Source organism: Muntiacus reevesi, chromosome 5 (assembly GCF_963930625.1).
Source record: "Muntiacus reevesi chromosome 5, mMunRee1.1, whole genome shotgun sequence".
In the NCBI taxonomy this organism is placed as follows: Eukaryota; Metazoa; Chordata; class Mammalia; order Artiodactyla; family Cervidae; genus Muntiacus; species Muntiacus reevesi.
The window spans coordinates 62724630-62746429 of NC_089253.1; the positions used below are offsets into that span (position 1 = coordinate 62724630).

The 21800-nt window shown below is 34.7% G+C and overlaps 1 protein-coding gene across 2 annotated transcripts in view; it reads left to right on the top strand.

Moving 5' to 3' along the window:
* The window catches only part of BRINP3 (BMP/retinoic acid inducible neural specific 3), a 459847-nt gene that overhangs the window by 55947 nt on the left and 382100 nt on the right, over window positions 1-21800 (top strand). The gene's annotated exons all lie outside the window — the stretch shown is intronic.

The following is a 21800-nucleotide window of genomic DNA, read 5'->3' on the forward strand; positions in this document are numbered from 1 at the left end:
TCATGGGTGTATGTTTAATGTTCAAACTCATCAAATTGTAAAGATTAAATATGTGCAGTTCTTTTTATATAAATCATATTTCAATATAGCTCTTCTAAAAAATGAATGAACAGAAGACATATTTCAGACATGTGCAAGAAGCACTGCAGAGTCAAGAAGAGAAAGTGGGATAAAGTTAACTGAGACTTTTTTTTAGCAGGGGATAACATGAGTTTTTTTTTTTTTTTTTTTTTTTTTACTGTGAGGTATTAACAGTGGAGAGGATGTGATATAATTAGAAGGCATCCTTTTCCTGAATGAAAAACCCCAAAATTCCCATTCATAATATTTTTTAGTATCAATGACATAATGACTTTCTATTGCTGCTGCAACAAATTACCACAAATACAGTGGCTTAAAACAACACAGTTGATTGCCTTATAGTTCTGCAGTCAGACATTTAAGATGGATTAGAAGGCTGCACTTTTTGCTTAAAGCTCTAAGGGAAAAGCTTTCACTTACCGCTCCTTTTTATAATGATATGCAAATATTTTGCACACTCAGTAATTTGCAAATAATCATTAGCTTTAACAAAGTAATCTACCTACTTTGTTAATGAAACTATTTTATAAATGCTATTTAAATTCAACTATTCATTATAGTATATCATAGAGAGTGATTCTTGTTGAAAGGAGGGCTGCAGATTAATTTTGCTTGTATGATTTATTTCTTCATATGTACAACAGGTTTTATTTTTAGTATTCTGTGTTAATACAAAATGGGAGCACACAAACAGAGTAGTTTAAATAACTTGAAATTTAGAAGACTTTGCTATTTTTATAAGCATTTCTAATTACTTTTTTTTCCCCTCCATATAAAGTTAAGACAAAAAGCACGTTGCCAAACTAGTGGAGAACACATTACTTTGGCTAATAGCATTTAAAAGCATGTCTAGTTCTTCACATCCATGGTTGAAGGTAGAGATGTGTTTTCTAAGCTCATCTGAAAATGTACTCTGTACAAAGTACAATGTACTTTGATTTTAAGAGTCTAACATTTTAAAGTTAGAAACAAAAGAGTAAAGAATCACATAGATCAAATGTACAGACAAGGGAACACAATGTTAGGAAATTGACCATTTACATGATACTCTCTTAGGTTGCAAGCAGTATTGTGGATATTTTATATTTTCTTTTAATTTTCACACTATTCCCTGAAATAACTTTTTAGATCTCCCTCCCCAAAATAGGTATTAGAGAAAGTTAATGACCTGCTTATGACATAATACTCTAAATATTCATTCAGAACTCAACATTATGTGGCCCTTAGCACAATATTCTATTATTTATTAGTAAATTAATTACCACATGAATAATTTTAAGCTAATGAAAACAATAAAGAAAGCAAAGTGATTTGACTGTCTGGAACTAGGCTAGGTATAAGTATTTAAATTATAATAATTCTATAAGGTTACCACAGAGAGATAACCAAATTTAACTTTTGGTGTGTTTTCATCCAGTATTTTTACTGGGCATATATTGCACAGTTGAGATTATGTATTTCTAAAAACTCTTACTTTTTAAAAATTTTATATTTTAAACACTTCTATTATTATTACATTTTTATAGTAATTGTATTTAATAAATATATGCAATTTAATCAGGTCACATGCTCTCTCATAAAGTATAAGAAGATAAAATGATAGAAAGGGACTTCCACAATGGCTCAGTGAGTCAAGAATCTGCCTGCAATGCAGGAAACACAGGAGACACGGGTTCAATCCCTGGTCGGGGAAGACCTCCCGGAGAAGGAAATGGTAACCCACTCCAGTATTCTTGACTGGGAAATCTCATGGACAGAGGATCCTGGCGGGTTACAGTCCATAGGGTTGCAAAGACTCAGACATGACTGAGAGAGAGAGAGATGAAAATGATAGAAACTATACTATATGAAATAAAATTACATGCAAATTATACATTAATGTTGCTATAGCAGCACTTTTATTAATATAATTTTATGAATTACATTGTGTTAAGTTGAGACTGAGAATGTTTTACTTCTTCCTTCAGAAATAATCCTGAAAATTATCCTCTGGATAATTTTCCAACTAAAGGATACTAATAGACATTTATAATCTTCAGATTATGTTGTAATAGTAATGGCATGTGTGCTTCATTTTTGAAACTTCATGTTGTACATATCAAAATGTAACTGCACAGCTTTTTTGCAATAATGACATTGCGTATGGCAATGCATTTAAATTTTTGCTGATTAAAAATAAAATGCTGGCCTTTTCATTATTTATTGGCTTATCATGAAAGTCAAATTTATTGGCTTCCTGTTGAAATGAATACTGTTAGAGAGGAAGATTTTATGGCAATAATTTTGTTTGAGCCATTTACCTTTCAGAAAGGCACAAATCAACATTGTTGGGGCTAATGGTTATTGATTTGGAAATAATTCTAACAAGTACGGTCCTTTAAATTCAAGCAAAGGTTTTGCCAACTTAGCTGTTGTACAGTGTTGCGCATCGCCTGAACCACTTTTTGTACTTTGGTTTATAGTTCATATTTCCAGTACAAAGGTGAAATGTTAAAATGTTAATCTTTTTCATACTGTGCACTAATGCCTTATTAAGTGTGTTGTTGCTGACTCATGATAGAGAACTTGCTGTTGTTTGCAAGTTAAAGATACAAGCTTCTTTGATAAAAGTAATTTGGCCCTCACTTTCTTAGCTCTATCTAACACACTGTCATATTTCTCAATGGTTTAAATAAATTGGTTATTGGAAATTGACTGAAGATGTAAAAGCCTTATTCAATATTTTGAGGACCTGTTTTGGGCTTATTTTGAGATAATATCTATTTATTTGCTAACATCTATTAAATTTTTAAGTCATTGTTATTGCCTTGATACTGTTAAGTCATTGAAGTTCGCAAACTTTTCATGCCATTAAGAATTTCTTCCATCTTTTTAAATTATTTTCTCTCTGTGTGTGAAAATTGTTCTACAGTATATCTAATTCATAGAACTCATATTCTTTTTCTGACCTTCAAGCTATCTATCACCTTGCTGCTCCTTATTTTAAAGTTTTTCTTTTCCATTCTAAGACACTTTTCTCAATATTAACCTCCACGTGCTGATACAGTTATGTGAACTGTCAGTTCTGTTTTTGTTTCCTTCTCATCTGATTTTTATTTTATTATTGCAATTCTAGTCCCCTTGAAGTCCTCCCTTCTCCCATCCATCTTCCCCTTAATCACATCTGTTTCTCTCTCTGACTTCTTTTCTCCCAGGAGTGCTCTTTTAAAGAGTCCGTGTCATCTTGCATACTTCTTTGATATTCCTGGCACAGTACTGAAATTTCCTTCTTATGTTAGAAAGAAACATCCTGTCTAAAGATGGCTTTCTAAAGTTAACATCCTTGACGCTTCTGGATTTAGTTTTCTTGATCTGTGGTATTTTATACATCTCCTCTTTCATTTTCACATGGCGATTCTTTAAGTTCTAAAAAGACTGGATGCTTACAGATATTTCTACCATATATGCTGTAGCCATGCCTTTCTCATATGTATAGCAAGAAAGTAGTCTATTTTGCAGACTTTCTAGAACAAATTTTCTCTCAGTCATTTCTTACTGGTGCAGAGCTGGCATGTTATCATAAGCCATTGAATGGTTCCTTGACAATCTGAATTAAAAATATGTGTGACTCTCTAAAGTCCCTGTAATAATGTATTTTTACTGAGGTGTAATTAGCATATAACATTATATTAACTTCAGGTATACAACAGCATGATTCACCAGGAAAAGTCCAGTTAATACCCATTGCCATGCATAATTGCAAAAATTTATTTTTTGTGTGTTGAGGACTTTTAAGATGTACTCTCCTAGCAACTTTCAAATATGTGATACAGTTGCGGGGGCGTTAGTGGTAAAGAACCTGCCTGTCAATTCAGGAGACGTAAGAGATGTGAGTTTGAGTCCTGGGTCGGGAAGACCCACTGGAGGAGGAAATGGCAACCCACTCTATAATTCTTGCCTGGAGAATCCATGGACAGAGGAGTCTGGTGGGCTACAGTCCAGGGATGGCAAAGAGTTGGGCACAGCTGAAGTGACTTAGCATGTATGAACCCATTCTAAATTATAGTAACCATGTTCCGCATTACATCCTCCTGACTTATTTATTTTATAATTGGAAATTTGTACCTTTTGAGCTCCTTGTCTCATTTTGCCCCTATCATCTAGCCCTCTAGAAATTATCAGTCTATTTTCTGTATCTATGAGTTTGGCTTTGTTTGTCTTTTATATTCCATGTATAAGTGAAATCACATATGACACTTGTCTTCCTCTGCCTTCTAAGTTATCCATGTTGTTTCAAATGACAAGATTTTATTCCTTTTATGGCAGAATAATATCCCATTGCTTGTCTGTCTTATATCTCCTTTATCCAGTCATCTATTGATGTATACTTAGAACAACAGGGAAAAGACTATGTCTTCAATATGTGGGGTTGGGAAAATTGGATAGTCACATATGAAAGAAAGCTATACTGTACATAAAAATTAACTCAAATGGAGTAAAGACTTGAATGTAAGACCTCTAATAATACAATTCTGACAATATTGATCCCCTACTTTCCCTAACTGTATTGTTCTTCATATAAAAACTCTGCCTCCCAATTTAAAATGCTCTTCTGCCAACATCAGGTTGTTTTCTAAGCTATGATATCTCTGAATGGATATAGAAAGACTAGGAAACGGCAGTACTTATGATTTTGAGTGACTAGAAAATAATAGCCATTAATGTATTTTGTGCTGGCCTCAATATTTTGGTTGTGTAACAGCACATTCTAGAATACAGTGAATATCTACAGCACAATTTAAGATCAAGTTTAAGACTCAAGTATGTTATATGTACGCGAGGTGTCTTTCATGGAAAAAGGCAGGAGACACATATTGTAAAATCTGTCATAAACTGGATTTATTTATCTGGATGTATAATCCAAACAATAGACTTCACTCTACTTACTTAAAAAATGAAAATGCTATATATGGAATGCTCACCAACTAAGACGCTAAATATAACAATATTCAGGATGCAGATTTATAAAAGGACAGGTGGTGCGCAACACTGAAACTAGGTTAACACAAACTGACTCCACATTGTTCAAAATTGGATGACAGTAATACAAATTTATAAAATTATTTTTAAAGACAAATGAAAACTGCCATAATAATAATAATAATAATCATAATAAAATCTTTATATCTGGTACAAGTGGCAGGAGCTTTATGTGCATATGCTTTATTTCTTGGCTGGGAAAGCTGAGAGTAATACATGAAATCAAAAGTTTGACAAATTCATTCATGAATAGGAAAATATCAAAAGACAATATTTAATTCTTTTTTAATGATTTAATACTTAAAGTATTTTAAGTTATGAAATTGTATTAGATGCATAAATATAAAGTATAAATAAAACTTAAGTTGAAAGAGTTGGCAATATTTTTCTTGTCAACTTATCAAATATGTAAAGGTACAATAATTTTTTGCATAGTAAGAGTCATTGATCTATCTGATGCCAGTTCATAATATTTATGGAGGGAAAGTTTTACACTATTATATAGATAGATTTAAATATTTATAATGTTTGGTCAGTACCCTTTGTCTGATTTTAGACTAAATGAATAAAGAGAGAACTCAAGTCAAGGCAGTGATTTAGATACCTTAGCAAAATGCTGATCTTACTACAGAGATGTGGAATAATTTGTTGTTTTTGTTGATGATGATGAATTAAAACAAACATTCCCATTGTAAAATGGAATATTCAGAAATGAAGAGGTCAACCCCCATACAAGAGTATGAAGCAACATTTAACCCACTGTGACTAGATTTGGTACTCTAAGGACACCCCAGCCAGGGTCATGATGTCTCAGATCCCACCCTTCAGGGAGCTGGAACTGACCAAAGCATAAAGAGTTGCTCATCTGAAAAACCAATATGATGGGCTAGTGGTCTAGAAAATCTCCTCTCCCTTCCAAAGAGAAGACAATAGAAATTTGCTGCCTACCTGAGCCATAGCTGAAAATTGGTCACTTTTCCAAAGCCAGATTAAAAATCTCTAATGAATGTTTCAAAATACGAAGCAATGCATTGGAACAGGGTAATGCTCTAGTATTTTAAGTTTTTCTATAAAAGTTATTAGTTTTTACAAATGATGTATGTCAAAAAGATTTTTAATATTGAAAGCTATTTGTCAAAAATTGCAAACCTAAAATACAAGCTTAATTAAAAATACTCAAAATGCTCTTTAGTTTTTGAATGAGTTTCAAGGATTTAAATTAATTCTTTCCCGCATCCCACTCTCCCAGCACTGGACTTCAGCTCTGATTTCTGAAGACTAGACTTAGAATATGTGATATTTATGGTGGGGTATAAATCACTCATAAATTCTAGAAATCCTCCAGCTGCTCTGATTTTCATTCTGTTTCTAGTCACCGATTGTATCGGGGAATGTTTATAATGAAATTGCAGCATGTATTCTGAATGTGTCATTTTTCATGTTGACTCCTCTATAGCAGGTGTCATTTTTCAGTGACAGTTACTTTTATGGTTTCTGAAGGCTTAAATAATTTAATAATATAGGATCTAATTTTCTGGTGTCTTTTCTGAGATTCATAGAGAGTCTGAGCAATATGATCTTCCCAGCTATAGATTATTTAATATATTCAAAATGTATCCATCTCTATACTGACAATCACTTGTTAACTGAATTTGGAGAAGAGCAAAAGCATACATTCACTTATATCATCCTGGTCACGGTTAAGATTTGCACACATAGTTCTAAACACTTCACATGTTGTCTTAGTTAATTCCCAGATTACACCATGAGCTAAGTACCGCTATGATTTTCACTGTGCAGATTAGAAGGCTCAGATGTAAAAATGTTAGCTAACTCACCCCAGGCCACAGGAATTATCAGGGCTGGGACATAAATCCAGTCATCTGGTAAGATGTCAGGGCTACCTTGGGAAATGTGGACAGGAAAATGGGTGCTATATAAATTCCTTGAGTAGTCAGAAAGAGATAAAGGGCAAAATGATTTTTAAAATTGGGAAGAATAAGGAAATCATGTAGAAAACATCCATGTGAAAAACACAAATGAGTAACAAGAGTAGAAACTGGGACTTTATGGCATTTAACATTGGGGACTTTATGTCACCCACTGCATTGTCATGACCACTTTTGACTCTTTCACAAACTGTACCTTGTGCATTTTCAGATGAGGAAACTGAAGCTCAGGGAAGTTAAACAATTTGTCTGAGGACTCTGAATGTATTGATACTACTGCCAGGATTAAACCTACATACTGTGGGGCTGACATATACACACTGCTATATATAAAATAGGTAGCTAATAAGAACCCACTGTATGGCACAGGAAGCTCTACTCAATATTCTGTAATGACCTATATGGGAATGGAATGTTAAAAAGAGTGGATATATATGTATGTATATATAACTGTACATATATACATACATATATATGTATATAACTGATTCACTTTTCTGTAGATCAGAAACTAACACAGCATTGTAAATCAACTATTTCAAATAAAAAGTAATTACAGAAGCCTACGTATTGTGTTAGCCACTATATGTCTATAAAAAGTTCTCAAAATTATGCATTTTGTAAAAAGAGTGTAACAGCTATTGTTTGCAAGTCTGAATAACATATCTTGTAGTTGAGTCTTGCTTTTTAAAATTTTTAAAATTTCATTACTTTGGACTCAGAATTGGTGATTATGATGGTAGTACTTTCTTTTCTTGAAATTAATTTAATTCTATGTATGTTTGAAGATTCAGTTTAATTACCATTGTGTGGGATTTTGGATTAATCTGATACTTTATGCTCAGAAATGACATCTAAATGTTAGCTCAAGTTTTAGAAACAACTTTTTAAAATTATTGAATCTTTTGTTTTTTAAAGAATCAATAAATATTTTTACTGAATGACTTTAGCATTTGCCTTATAATGGAATTCCATATTTTATTATATTTAAGCAAGCTAGAAGCATCTCTCGTTTTGCTTATTGGAAAACTGAACATTTTTTATTATTGTAAATCTTGCAGTGTCTAAGATGCTAAAGCTGACATTACTTAAAAAATGTTCTGCATATTTATATCAGCACCCTAGATTTTTTTCCCCTTTTTTTTCCATTTATTTTTATTAGTTGGAGGCTAATTACTTTACACTGTTGTAGTGGTTTTTGCCATACATTGACATGAATCAGCCATTGATTTACATGTGTTCCCCATCCTGAACCCCCCTCCCGCCTCCCTCCCCATCCCATCCCTCTGGGTCTTCCCAGTGCACCAGCCCTGAGCACTTGTCTCATGCATCCAACCTGGGCTGGTGATCTGTTTCACCCTTGACAGTAGACTTGTTTCAATGCTATTCTCTCTGAACATCCCACCCTTGCCTTCTCCCACAGAGTCTAAAAGTCTGTTCTGTACATCTGTGTCTCCTTTTCTGTTTTGCATATAGGGTTATTGTTACCATCTTTTAAAATTCCATATATATGTGTTAATATACTGTATTGGTCTTTGTCTTTCTGGCTTACTTCACTCTGTATAATGGACTCTAGTTTCATCCATCTCATCACAACTGATTCAAATGTATTCTTTTTTATGGCTGAATAATATTCCATTAGTATATATACCACAGCTTCCTTATCCATTCGTCTGCTGATGGGCATCTAGGTTGCTTCCATGTCTTGGCTATTATAAACAGCAGCACCTTAGATTTTACTCTCTTTAACACTTCACATGGTTCAAACCTAAAAGTCAAGATACCACTGAATAAATAAGAAGCCAAATGTTTAGGTGGTTTATTTCTCTGATTATGAAATCTAAAGTTATCTGCATTATTTTTGACATAAAAGCCAAGACAAGGAGACAAATTAGGCATGTATTCTGAAAATTTATGTTCTCCTAATTCACATAAACCACATACACACACAGAAACTTCTGTTCTTGGTCTTCATATGTTTATTAAATCATAAAGGCAAGGACATAAAAACTTACAAAATTTTATATAAATGCTATCATAATCAATTTATATATGTTTTAAATGTAGTAATGTGCATATTCTGATTTAAATGAAGAACAAGTTGTTTTTGAGGTTATACACAAGAAGACATAATAAAAATGTGTATATTTTTAAAAATGTCTTAGAACCATTATATTATTATTCAAAAGTTTTATGTGACTATTCTAAGAAATATTACCTTTAATAGTTTAGTGTATAAAATGATAACCAAATTACACAGTAAGAAAATTCTTGTTTCATTGCAGGCGGATTCTTTACCAGCTGAGCCACAGGGGAAGCCCAAGAGTACTGGAGTGGGTAGCCTATCCCTTCTCCAGTGGGTCTTCCAACCCAGGAAGCAAACCAGGGTCTTCAGCATTGCAGGTGGATTCATTACCAACTGAGCTATCAGGGAAGCCCCCACTTACCATGACTTTCCATTCTTCCTAATATTTTCCAAATCTAATATTTAAATAAATGTTATTTAATGTGCCAATATACACATAACCACATTGCCATACTTTATTCTTAAGTTCTTAAATAACAAACAATATATTAAGATAAAATTATAGACCACCTTAAATAAGTTTACATGTATATTGAAAGCCTCTTTATTTACCCTTATTATGTGGCTCAGTTGGTAAAGAATCCCTCCTGCAATATGGGAGACCTGGGTTCGAACCCTGGGTTGGATCGATCCCCTGGAGAAGGAAAGGCTACCTCTCCAGTGTTCTGGTCTGGAGAATTCTATGACTGTATAGTCCATGGGGTCACAAAGAGTCAGACACGACTGAGGGACTTTCACTTTTCACATGGAATCTATAGAGCTTACCAGGTGATGCTAGTGGTAAAGAACCCACCTGTCAATGCAGGAGACATAAGAGACTGGGTTGCGAAGACCCTCTAGAGGAGCAAATGGCAACCCACTCCAGTATTTTCGCCTGGAGAATCCCGTGGACAGAGGAGCCTGGCGGGCTACAGTCCCTAGGATCGCAGAGTCGCACATGACTGAGCACATATGAAATCTCTGCCGCTTACTCTGGTCCCCCAGTTATGATCACAAAGTGCTATCTCTGCCCTCTGTAGAAATAACTGTAGTCTGTCCTTTCATTGTTTGGTGTTGGCCCCTTTCCTTGAGAAAACCTGCTCCATATGTGCAAGGCATAGCTGTTTCTGTTCAGTTATGTAACCTCAGTAGACTGTCTGACACATAGTAGGAGTTCAAAAAGTATTTTCCAGAACATTGACTGAATGGGTAATTTTAAGAAACCTTAAGATAACCTTGAAAATACCAACATTAAAGACAAGTCACATTTGATGACAATATAAAGAACATGATTAAATAGAAATGCTGAGTTTTTAGTAATCTTTGAAATGCTAATGATACAGTATTAAGAAAAAAACATCTATAGTAACATTGTCAGTGCTATTGAATTGGAACCATATATTCAAGGATTATTTTTAAAACCTGAATAGATAGATCCATGCACCAAAATGTTGAGTGGTTCATTTTAATTGGTAGAGTAATGGGGGACTATTTTTCTGCTTATTATACTTTGTAATTTCCAACACTATTAGTATTAATATTACTCATCAGGTGAAAAAAAGTGTAAATATTAAATTTTATTTTTCACTTACAATTAATTAAATTAGAATATCAGTTTTTTCTAAGAGTCCCAAGTTGATTCACTATAAATGAGGAGTTTTATGATGATACACATACATAGTCAAACAGTTAAAAATCACTCTGATTACAAACATTTTACATTCTTGAATGCAGTTATCAATTTCTTTAGATTGAATTTGGGACTGTCTTATAAAATCTTTTATAATGTAACATTTAATATTTCAATAGTAAACCAATCATTAATTCATGCTGGTAGTTACTTGTCTGTATTAATTATGTTTCACTATGAGCTAGAAGAAATTATGGGCTTCCCAGGTAGCTCAATGGTAAAGAATCCACTTGCAATGTCAGAGACCTGGGTTGGATGCTGGGTTGAGAAGATTCCCTGGAGAAGGAAATGGCAACCCACTCCATTATTCTCACCTGGAGAATCTCATGGGCAGAGGAACCTGGTGGGCTACAGTCCATGACATCAAAAAAGAGTTGGACACAACTTACCTACTAAAACACTACCACCAGAAGAAATTCTGGTTTCATGTTTTATATGTATATATTATATTCACAGTGGGAAAAAGCAAAGACAAAAATGTCTTTCTTATGGAGCCTACATTTCTAATTAAGGGTAACCAATGGGGCTTCCTCAGTGGCTCAACGGTAGAGAATCTGCCTACAATGTAGGAGCCGCAGGAGATTTGGGTTCAATCCCTGGTTTTAGAATATCACCTGGAGGAGGGCATGGCAACCCACTTCAGTATTCTTGCCTTGAGAATCCCATGGATAGAGGAGCCTGGTGGACTACAGTCCATAAGGTCCCAAGGAGTCAGACATGACTGAAATGAATTACCATGCACACATGCACAGTAACCAATTAGTAAATCTGTTCAGTCACTCAGTCATGTCCAACTCTCTGTGACCACATGGACTGCAGCATGCCAGGCTTCCCTGTCCATCACTAACTCCCAGAGCTTGCTCAAACTCAGTAATGCCATCCAACAATCTCATCCTGTGTCATCACCTTTTCCTCCTGCCTTCTATCTTTCCCAGTATCAGGGCCTTTTCCAATGAGTCAGGTGGCCAAAGTGTTGGAGTTTCAGCTTCAGTATCAGTCCTGCCAATGAATATTCAGGACTGATTTCCTTTAGGATTGACTGGTTTGATCTCCTTGCAGTTCAAGAGATTCTCAACAGTCTTCTCCAACACAACAGTTTAAAAGCACCAATTCTTCAGCACTTAGATTTCTTTATCGTCCAACTCTCACATCCATACATGACTACTGGAAAGACCATAGGTTTGACTAGATGGACTTTTGTTGAGAAAGTAATGTCTCTGCTTTTTAATGCTCTGTCTAGGTTTTTCATAGCTTTTTTCCCATGGAGCAAGTGTCTTTTATTTCATGACTGCAGTCACCACCTGCAGTGATTTTGGAGCCCAAGAAAGTAGAGTGTCAGTTTCCATCGTTTTCCCATCTATTTGCCATGAAATAATGGGACCAGATGCCATGATCTTGGTTTTTTGAATGTTGAGTTTTAAACCAGTTTTTTCACTCTCCTCTTTCACTTTCATCAAGAGGGTCTTTAGTTCCTCTTCACTTTGTGCCATAAGGGTGGTGTCATCTGAGGTTATTGGTATTTCTCCTGGAAATCTTGATTCCAACTTGTGCTTCATCCAGCTTGGTATTGCACATGACGCACTGTACATGTAAGTTAAATAAGTAGGTGCTAACATTCAGCCTTGATGTACATCTTTCTCAATTTTGGACCAGTCTGTTTTTACATGTATGGTTCTAACTGTCGCTTCTTGACCTGCATACAAGGAGGCAGGTAAGGTGGTCTGGTATTCCCATGTCTTTAAGAATTTTCCATAGTTTATTGTGATCCACACAGTCAAAAGCTTTGGCATAGTCAATAAAACAGAAGTAGATGTTTTTCTGGAACTCCCTTGCTTTTTCAATGATCCAGCGGATTTTGGGAATTTGATATCTGGATCCTCTGCCTTTTCTAAACCCAGTCTGAATATCTGGAAGTTCTTATTTCACATACTGTTGTAGCCTGGCTTGGAGAATTTTTAGCATTAATTTACTAGTGTGTGAGATGAGTGCAATTGTGTGGTAGTTTGAACAATTTTGGCATTGCCTTTCATTGGGATTGGAATGAAAACTGACCCTTTCCAGTCCTGTGGCCACTGCTGAGTTTTCTAAATTTGCTGGCAATTGAATGCGCACTTTAACAGCATCATCTTTTAGGATTTGAAATAGCTCACCTGGAATTCTATCACCTCCACTAGCTTTGTTAGTAGTTATGTTTCCTAAGGCCCACCTGACTTTGCATTCCAGGATGTCTGGCTTTAGGTGAGTAATCACACAATCGTGGTTATCTGGGCCATTAATATCTTTTTTGTATAGTTCGTCGGTGTATTCTTGCCACCTCTTCTTAATATCTTCTGCTTCTGTTTAGATCCATTCCGTTTCTGTCTTTTATTGTGCCCATTTTTTCTTGAAATATTTTCTTGAAGAGATCTCTAGTCCTCCATTCTGTTGTTTTCCTCTGTTTCTTTGCATTGATAACTTAGGAAGACTTTCTTATCTCTCCTTGATATATTTTGGAACTCTGCATTCAGAAAAATATATCTACCCTGATCAGGGATCAAACCCAGGCCACCTGCATTGGGAGTGCAGAATCTTAGGCGTGGGACCACCAGTGAGTTAATGGGTATGTTCATATTATTTTATGGTGACAGGTATTGTAGAGGAAAAATACAGCAGGTAAAGTGGATAGGGTATGTATGTATGTGTGTGTTGGAGACAGGTTTTGAAATTTAACTGGATGGTTAGAAAATAATTCATTAAGAAATCATAGAAATTGAAGAAGTTTTATATCATACCCCCAATTTGTTCTTAGAGATACATTAGTTAACTTACTGAAAACCATATTCGTTAATCCAGTCACACATGATAGTCTACCCAAGTAAGTAATACTTGTATATACATTTATATAGTGATGCACATCAATTATTTCTCAAGAAAAATGGAGAAAGAAATGGAGAGAAGTTTGGGATATATATCAATTGCTTATTAATTTCAATAAGTAAATATTTGTTTTTATCTCTCAGTTTGAATGTAGAAGTGTTTTGTGGGTTTGGGTGTTTTTAGAAAATGTGTGTTGTCCCCAGCATGGCATTAAAATTCAGAGTATCATCAAAAGAAGCAAAGTCTTATCTCAATACCCTACATAGTTTTGCTTGGGTTATGCCTCCAAGCATCTTTCTGATGCAATTCATCTTTTAGGTCCTGCCAAGCTTGACTCTCAGATGTCTTATTCTCATTCTAAATATCAATGGTCTGCTCAGAACTTTCTCTGTGACCCACAATTTTATATAAATAGAAATGTCAAGAAAACATTAAAATTCTAGTCATTTCTCATAAGAATTTTGAAAATAAAATATAAACATTACTCAACAATGTTTAAAACATTGTGAAAACCTTGCAGGCTGTTGTGATAGTCATGATGCACAGAAACATCAAATGCGCAAATCAATCTATAAGAATCCTAAAGAGACTGTAGAAAGTTTTCTGTGAGGGTCAGTTGAGAGTATGAGAACTTTTGCAGAAAGTTCAAAGACTTTCTGCAAAATACAAAGACTTCAGAATATGGGCATAGTGATTTTAGGCATCATGATATCTTAATGATTAGAACATGTCCTTTATGGTGTGGGGAGTCTAAACAGAACATAATGATATTTATTTATGCAATCACATATGTAACTAATCTCAAGAAATAGAGGTCAAATTATACCATAGAGAATCAGTTACTTTTCATAAACATCACTTATTATTATAGTCATATGATCTCCTCTAGTCTGACATATATACATTCACACATATGTATGTATATATATATGAGTAAATATGAATCCTCAGTCACTCAGTCATATATGATTCTTTGTGACCCCATTAGAATGTAGACTCCTCTGTCTATAGAATTTTCCAGACAAGAATACTGGAGTTGGTTGCCATTTCCTCCTCTAGGGGATCTTCCCTACCCAGGATTTGAACCTGTGTCCCTTGGGTCTCCTGCACTGACAGGCAGATTCTTTACCACTACGCCCACTGGAAGGCCCTATATATATATACAGTAATGATATGTTTCTACACAAGATTGAATCAGATCGTGTATAGGTTCATTTTCAGTATCACCTAAAACACATCTTCAACAGTTCATCCATCAGAGATGGTTGAAAGAATCTGCTAAAAATCAGGGTTTCCCTAAAAGCCTCATTGCCCTTCATACCACTTCAAATAGCAATAAGGAAAAAAAAAATCTTGTTGAAGTACCCTTTATTATAAACTGCTCAGTACTGTAATATTTCAATTGCATCCAGTCTACAAAATAAGACCTGTTTGATGTAAAAATTCCCAAGTGTTGGGAATGCATATGAAAGAAATCTAATAATTAGCAGTTTATTGGATTGCAGTATAAATCTTTTTATTTTTAATTGTAGTTAGCCTTAGGTGAAAGGTTTGTGCAGTTGTCAGTAGAATAGCTGGTACCAAGATGATATTTGTGTCACCCTTTTCATACTAAGTGATAATCATGCAACTATTCTATTTGCTAACGTCACAAGGGCAGGACACTATTCCCTTTTCACTCAAGAGGTTGCACCAAAAAGCTTGTTCTGACCTCTTTCTGGTAGCTAAAATTGAAACCTTTAGATGGTGGAAGAATTAAAATTCCTCTGCAAATGTATCTTTTGCTAAAATCATTGTTATAGCTTGGCAGCCTACAAAATCTCAACTATCTTTGCTGGACCTTTAAATGAGATCGCTGCTATTACCTGGGTGACAGGACTTATGATGTTTCGCTGTTAAAGAATAATAAGATTTTTGTCACCAAAATGATGGTTTGATGACCTTTTCTACAATTGGGGGGCCAAAGTGACTATTTTTCTAAACAGATATTTGTCAAAACCTAACACATCATTGAAATTGTGTGGGTAATTCATATGTTGCTTCCCTGGTGGCTCAGTGGTAAAGAATCCTCCTACCAATTAAGGAGACATGGGTTGGATCCCTGGGTTGGGAAGATCCCCTGGAGGAGGAAATGACAGTCCACTCCAGTATTCTTGCCTGGGAAATCCCACGGACAGAGGAGCCTGGTGGGCTATAGTCCATGGGGGTCACAAAACAGTTGGACACAACTTAGCGATTATACACCAATAACAACAATTCATTTTGTTAATTAGAAATAGTTGATCAATTTGGTTAATCTAGGATTACAAATGGATAACACCATTTGATTTTAGCCTGCTTTCATGTGGAAGGGCTTCCCTGTGTCTCAGTTGATAAAAAATCTGCCTGTATTAGAGGAGATGGGAGTTCAATCCCTGGGTCGAGAAGTTCCCTTGGAAAAGGAAATGGCGACTCTCTCCAGCGTTCTTGCCTGGAGAATCTATGGACAGAGGAGCCTGGCCGGCCACAGTCCATGGGGTTGCAAAGAGTCAGACACGATAGAGTGATTAACACTTGCACTTTCATGTGGAAGGTGAAAAGTCTGATCTAACTGCATGTGCTACTAAAGCTTTTCTTTTCTCTTTGGGAAGTCAATTACTGCATCCTTCCAAGCTCTGACAATCTCTAACCTTTTTCACACATGTCTTATACACCTGTTCAGTATATACAGTTAGGGCTGGTAGCACAAAGACTGTTGAGTGAGTGTGACATGTTGAGACAATTGAAAGTATCCTGGTGGCCAAATGATTGACAAAAGAGGCCAGCTCCATGGACTGGAGATTTCTTAGAGCTCTGTTGTGTGTCCATCATTGCTTCAAGACACTGACACATGCTTCTTCTCGAAAAGCTTTAGTTGTTAAGACATTACCACCTGCAAAGCCATCTGTGTGCTTATTGAAGCTTTTTAAGATTTATATATAAATTCATTATAAAAATTTATTTTGGCCCCCAAATTTGGTTTGCTTGCAAACACATTATACAAACACAGCTGATATTTGTAAAACCTCTCAAGAGAAGCAGCTTATTTCAAAAGTCAGAATGCTTTCAAGTGACATTTGCATATTGACCTGGAAAATTTTTTTCTAAATAGGCAATTTTTTTTCTTGTAGCTCACAATTGGTCTATACCCCAGTACTTTGCATTAACTTTCTGTTTTTTGTGACCGTTGTTCTCTTTTCTAGTTTCTTTGGAACGTAAAATGTGTGTGTGTATAAATGTATGTATACACATACTTTTTAAGATATAAGGCTCATACAAAGAAAATACGAAAATCTGTGTTTGTGTATATGTGTGTGCATGTATGTGTAGGGTTTGCCATCATTGTTCATTTAGCATCATATATCAAAATTTCATAAAAGTTATTTCTACATACAGTTTTATTTCAAATATCCATTCATTATGAGAAAATATTTTTGAAGCTATGTTCGGATGAAATAGTCATAAGTACTTGTATTACTAATCTTCAAACTCAATTATAAATATTGGTAAACACATTGTTATAAGTATAACCAATGATTTAAAATTAAAATTCATATACATTTTATATTTTGTCTCTGGAACAAAAATAATCAAAAGCAACCTACTGGGTTTAGTTGTCTCTATTAATTCAGTAAGAAATTGGTGAGTATGTAATGATTGAATTTTTATTTCTGAAAATTAGTTTCAGTTTTGAGATGAATTTTAACTTTTTAAATGTAGTGCTGTCAAAACATTGTTTTATTCCTTTTTTCCTTTGATCATAAAGGAACTCAAGAAATTAGAATTTTCTAATGTTTAAAGTTTCACTAAAGGATGGATGTTGATTTTAAAATTTGCTTTTTTTCTTAGACAAGCTAAATAGACCATAGCTTACAGATGGGTACTAACATGGAAAATATAGAATAATTCTAATTTTTTCATGAGAATTCTTTAATACTAGGGTCTCAGATATCTTATAAAGAATGAAACGATTTGTATTTTCAAAAAATTAATGTGATTTAATATTTTGCAAAAAAAGTAAACTATCAGAGGTACATTTTGAATAAGGATACATCATGCCTTGGCTTGGGTTTGACAGCGATATAATGAGTATATTAGAGGTACCATTTTCTCCTTGTCAAACCATAGCTGAGCTGTGAAACCACAGGATGCACAGGACCACAGGGAGGCTGATCTCACCCTAGGTTTGAAGCCTCAAGTTAAAGTAGCACAAGTACTGGCTGGCAGGTGGAAGGCAGATGAGAACCTCACAAGGACTCACACTGGGTCTTGATCATTCTCGCCCCTGTCTGTTCAGTTAGCCTCAAGTACTGTTCATCCCATACCTACCACAGTCCTTCTCAAAAGAATTCCAGACAAAGCACTTAGGTTAAAAAAATGGTTAAAATTTAGGTTAATAAGAAAAAATTAGGTTAATAAATTGTGCAATTGCTAAGTCGTGCCCGAGTCTTTGCAACCCCGTGGACTGCAGCATGCTAGGCTCCCGTGTCCTTCTATCTCCCTGCTTTGCTCAAATTCATGTACACTGAGTTGGTGATGCTGTATAATCATCTTATCTTCCGTCAGTCCCTTCTCCTTTTGCTTTCAATCCTTCCCAGCATCCGGGTCTTTTCAGATGCATTGGATAAGTTCAGTTCTTTATCTTTTGTTGTTATTTATTTTTTATTTTGTAGATTTTGGGTAAAAAAACCTGAGCTATATTTAATTTTAGGATGAGTTATACCTAAGGTTTTATTTTTTAAAGTTTTAAAGGTGACTTGTTTCATTCTAAGGGATATATGAAAATGCTGAACAATATTTTCAGGCAAATGCGATTCAAAACTGCAATGACTTACTAGCATGACTCATCAAAAAGGAAAAAATAACAAATGGTGAGGATGTGGAGAAATTGGAGGATTTGTATACTGTTAGTGAAAATGATGCAGCAATTAGAGGAAAGTATGAAGATTCCTCAAAAAATTAAAAGTGTAACTGCCATTGGATCCAGCCATACCACTTTAGTTGTATGTCCAAAGGAAATGAAGTCAGGATTTCAAGGATCCCATGGTCATTGCAATGTTATTTACAATAGCCGAGATATCAAAACAATTTACATGTCCATCAACAGATGAATGGATAAAGAAAATGCAGTATTTATATACATATGATGGAATATTATTCAGTCTTAAGAAGCAAGAAGATCCTGTCACCTGGACAACATAGACAAAATTGGAAGATATTACACTACATGAAAGGACAAATACTGAATTTCTAGGTTGTTTTGTCATGAGGAACAGAGCAGAATATTTAGGAAGTGTTCAGATAAATGTACAAGAAAAAGGAAAATAAAAATTAACTTAAGAAAGAATGAATATAAGATATGGGGAGGAGAATTTATATAGGGCATAAAATGTGTAAGCTCTACTAGATGACAAAAGCAGTGTGACGTTAAGTGATATTTTAATTTTAAAAAAGAATGAGAAAATAATTGTGTATAAGATCATGATAAAATATCATATTTTGTCATCAACCAGATTTTGTTTAGAGTTTTTTTTATGGTAAATAGGTATAATATTTAAAAGAGGTGCCATTTTACATGAAAAAAGATCATTATTGATTAGAGTTGTTTACTGCAGCTCCCATTCAAGCCAGGCTGGAAGAAATGTGCAGTATAATAAACAATATTATATACACTAATACCCAAAGTCCATAGCAGTGAGTGTCAGGGGAAGGGGCTGAATACTTAGAGACCTTTATTATATTTGTTAATATGATGTTTTAGGACTTGCAGTGTATGAGTGCTTAGTGGCTCAGTGGTGTCCGACTCTCTGTGGCCCCATGGACTGTAGCCCGCCAGACGCCTCTGTCTGTGGAATTTTCTAGCAGGAATACTGTTGTGGGTTGCCATTTCCTTCTCCAGGGTATTTTCCTGACCCAGGGATCAAACCCGTATATCTTGTGTCTCCTGCATTGGCAGTCAGATTCATTACCAATAGCGCCACTTGGGAAGCCCCCAGGCAATGTGCAGGGAGGATTGAAAATCCTTAGCCTAGGAACTAGACACCCAGGGGAGGGACTGATTGCAATTCTGTCTTATTCCAAAGGTGTTGCACTTACTACTTAGTTCTCTAAATTCAGAGAAGAAACTTAGTTTTTACACTATTTATTTCATCCAGGTATCTTTCAATGGGGGCTTCCCAGTGGCTCAGTATGAAGATGAGCAGTGCAAAATACCAATGCAGAAGACATCAGTTTGATTCCTTATTGGGAAAGATAAAATGGAGAAGGAAATGGCAACCCACTCCAGTATTATTACCTGGAGCATCCCACAGACAGAGGAGCCTGGTGGGCTACAGTCTTCAGGGTTGCAAAAGAATCAGACACAATTTAGCAACTAAACAACAATAGATCTTTCAATAAGTAAGAACCAAGTTGAATAATAGCCATCATCTTACTTTCTAAAAGGAGACATTTATTTTTGTAAGTTATTATAAAGAATGATCCACCCAGAATTCTCAACATTTCCCTAACCTTACATTATCTTCTTATTATCAAATGTGTCATATTTTTATAGTCAACGAGTATATGGTGTCTTATCTGATATTAAAATAATTTCTGCATTTATAATGAGAACGATTTATCTTTTTCAATATTCTGTGCTTCTGTATTGCTTGCTACTCAAATTCTTATTCTTTAACTTTAGAAAAAGGCCAATTACGTAGCACTAAAAAGAAAATCAAAAGATAAACAAAAAAACATGCTACAGGAAAGGTTGAATACATTTTTATAAAAAATAATAAAACAGGTAAATTTTTGACAGATAACTTCTAGAAACTACTATAACACAAATATATCAGTAATAAGGTGATTAGTAAATATTTATATGTTGGTAAAAAGGGTTTTAAAGTAAATATCAGTAGACAATTAGGCATATTGTGTTAAATAGGTATACTTGAGCTAAAGAGTTCTGCCAAAGTCCTTAATATATATTTAAAGTAAGACAAATGCACAGAATGTGGAATTCTATACTCAATTTTTTAAAGGAAAATGAAACTCGATGTAATCTCACTGTACAGCCACATCTCATAACAGATTATCTTTTTAAAAAGTCAATAAATATGTATATCTAATAATATAAAGAATGAGGGCAAAAGGAGAAGAAGAGTGGCAAAGGATGAGATGGTTAGATAGCATTACTGATTCAATGGATGTGAATTTGAACACATCCTAGAAAATAGTAGAAGATAGGGGAGCCTGGCATGCTGCAGCCCATGGAGTTGCAAAGAGTTGGACATGACTTACCAACCGAACAAGTGCAATCATGTTAGAAAAACCACCTTTCAAGTGAGTTCTGTTTACCTTAACTTGTGATTCCATTTTAATAGATTTTCATTCTATTTCAGAAAATCGTTTCTGTTCACTTGAATTTAATGGCATTTTACACAATTCTGAAGTGTCAGTTTCTTAGCTACATGAAAAGATAGGGGTTATTGTGAAACTAATTTTAGTTTCTGAAATGAGCATATCAATAAACTTTCTATTTAATCTCCTACATGTCCTTCCCTCTGATTTAGTTACAACTGTGAATCTAGAGAAAAAGATACTCCAAACTGGTTTTTCTCTGGTAGGAAACAGGTGTCTATACTCAGCAAGGTTCTTCATGTTCACAAATACAGGTCCTTAACGTGTGGATAAACACTTCAGTTCTGGACTAAGGTTGTCGACAGCTGTTAAGATCTCAGTCAAAGCTAATTTATACTCTCTAAGGCTTTAGCTTCCTTATTGGTAATTGATGACATATAATAATAATAATAATAATGGTAATAATGTTTGGATCACATGGGATAATGAGCATAAGGTACATCACAGTGATTGGAGTGTATGTTGGTGCTACATTCATGTCTGCATCCTTATAACCTATCTCAGATTCACATTAGAGATATCCAGCAGGTCATGACTGTCCAGAACATCTATGGATACCTACTCCACAATAAGAGTTTTCAAATATTATGTTCATGTGTCTACATTCTTTCTGTTTTTTTTTTTTTTCCATTTATTTTTATTAGTTGGAGGCTAATTACTTTACAATATTGTAGTGGTTTTTGCCATACATTGACATGAATCAGCCATGGATTTACATGTA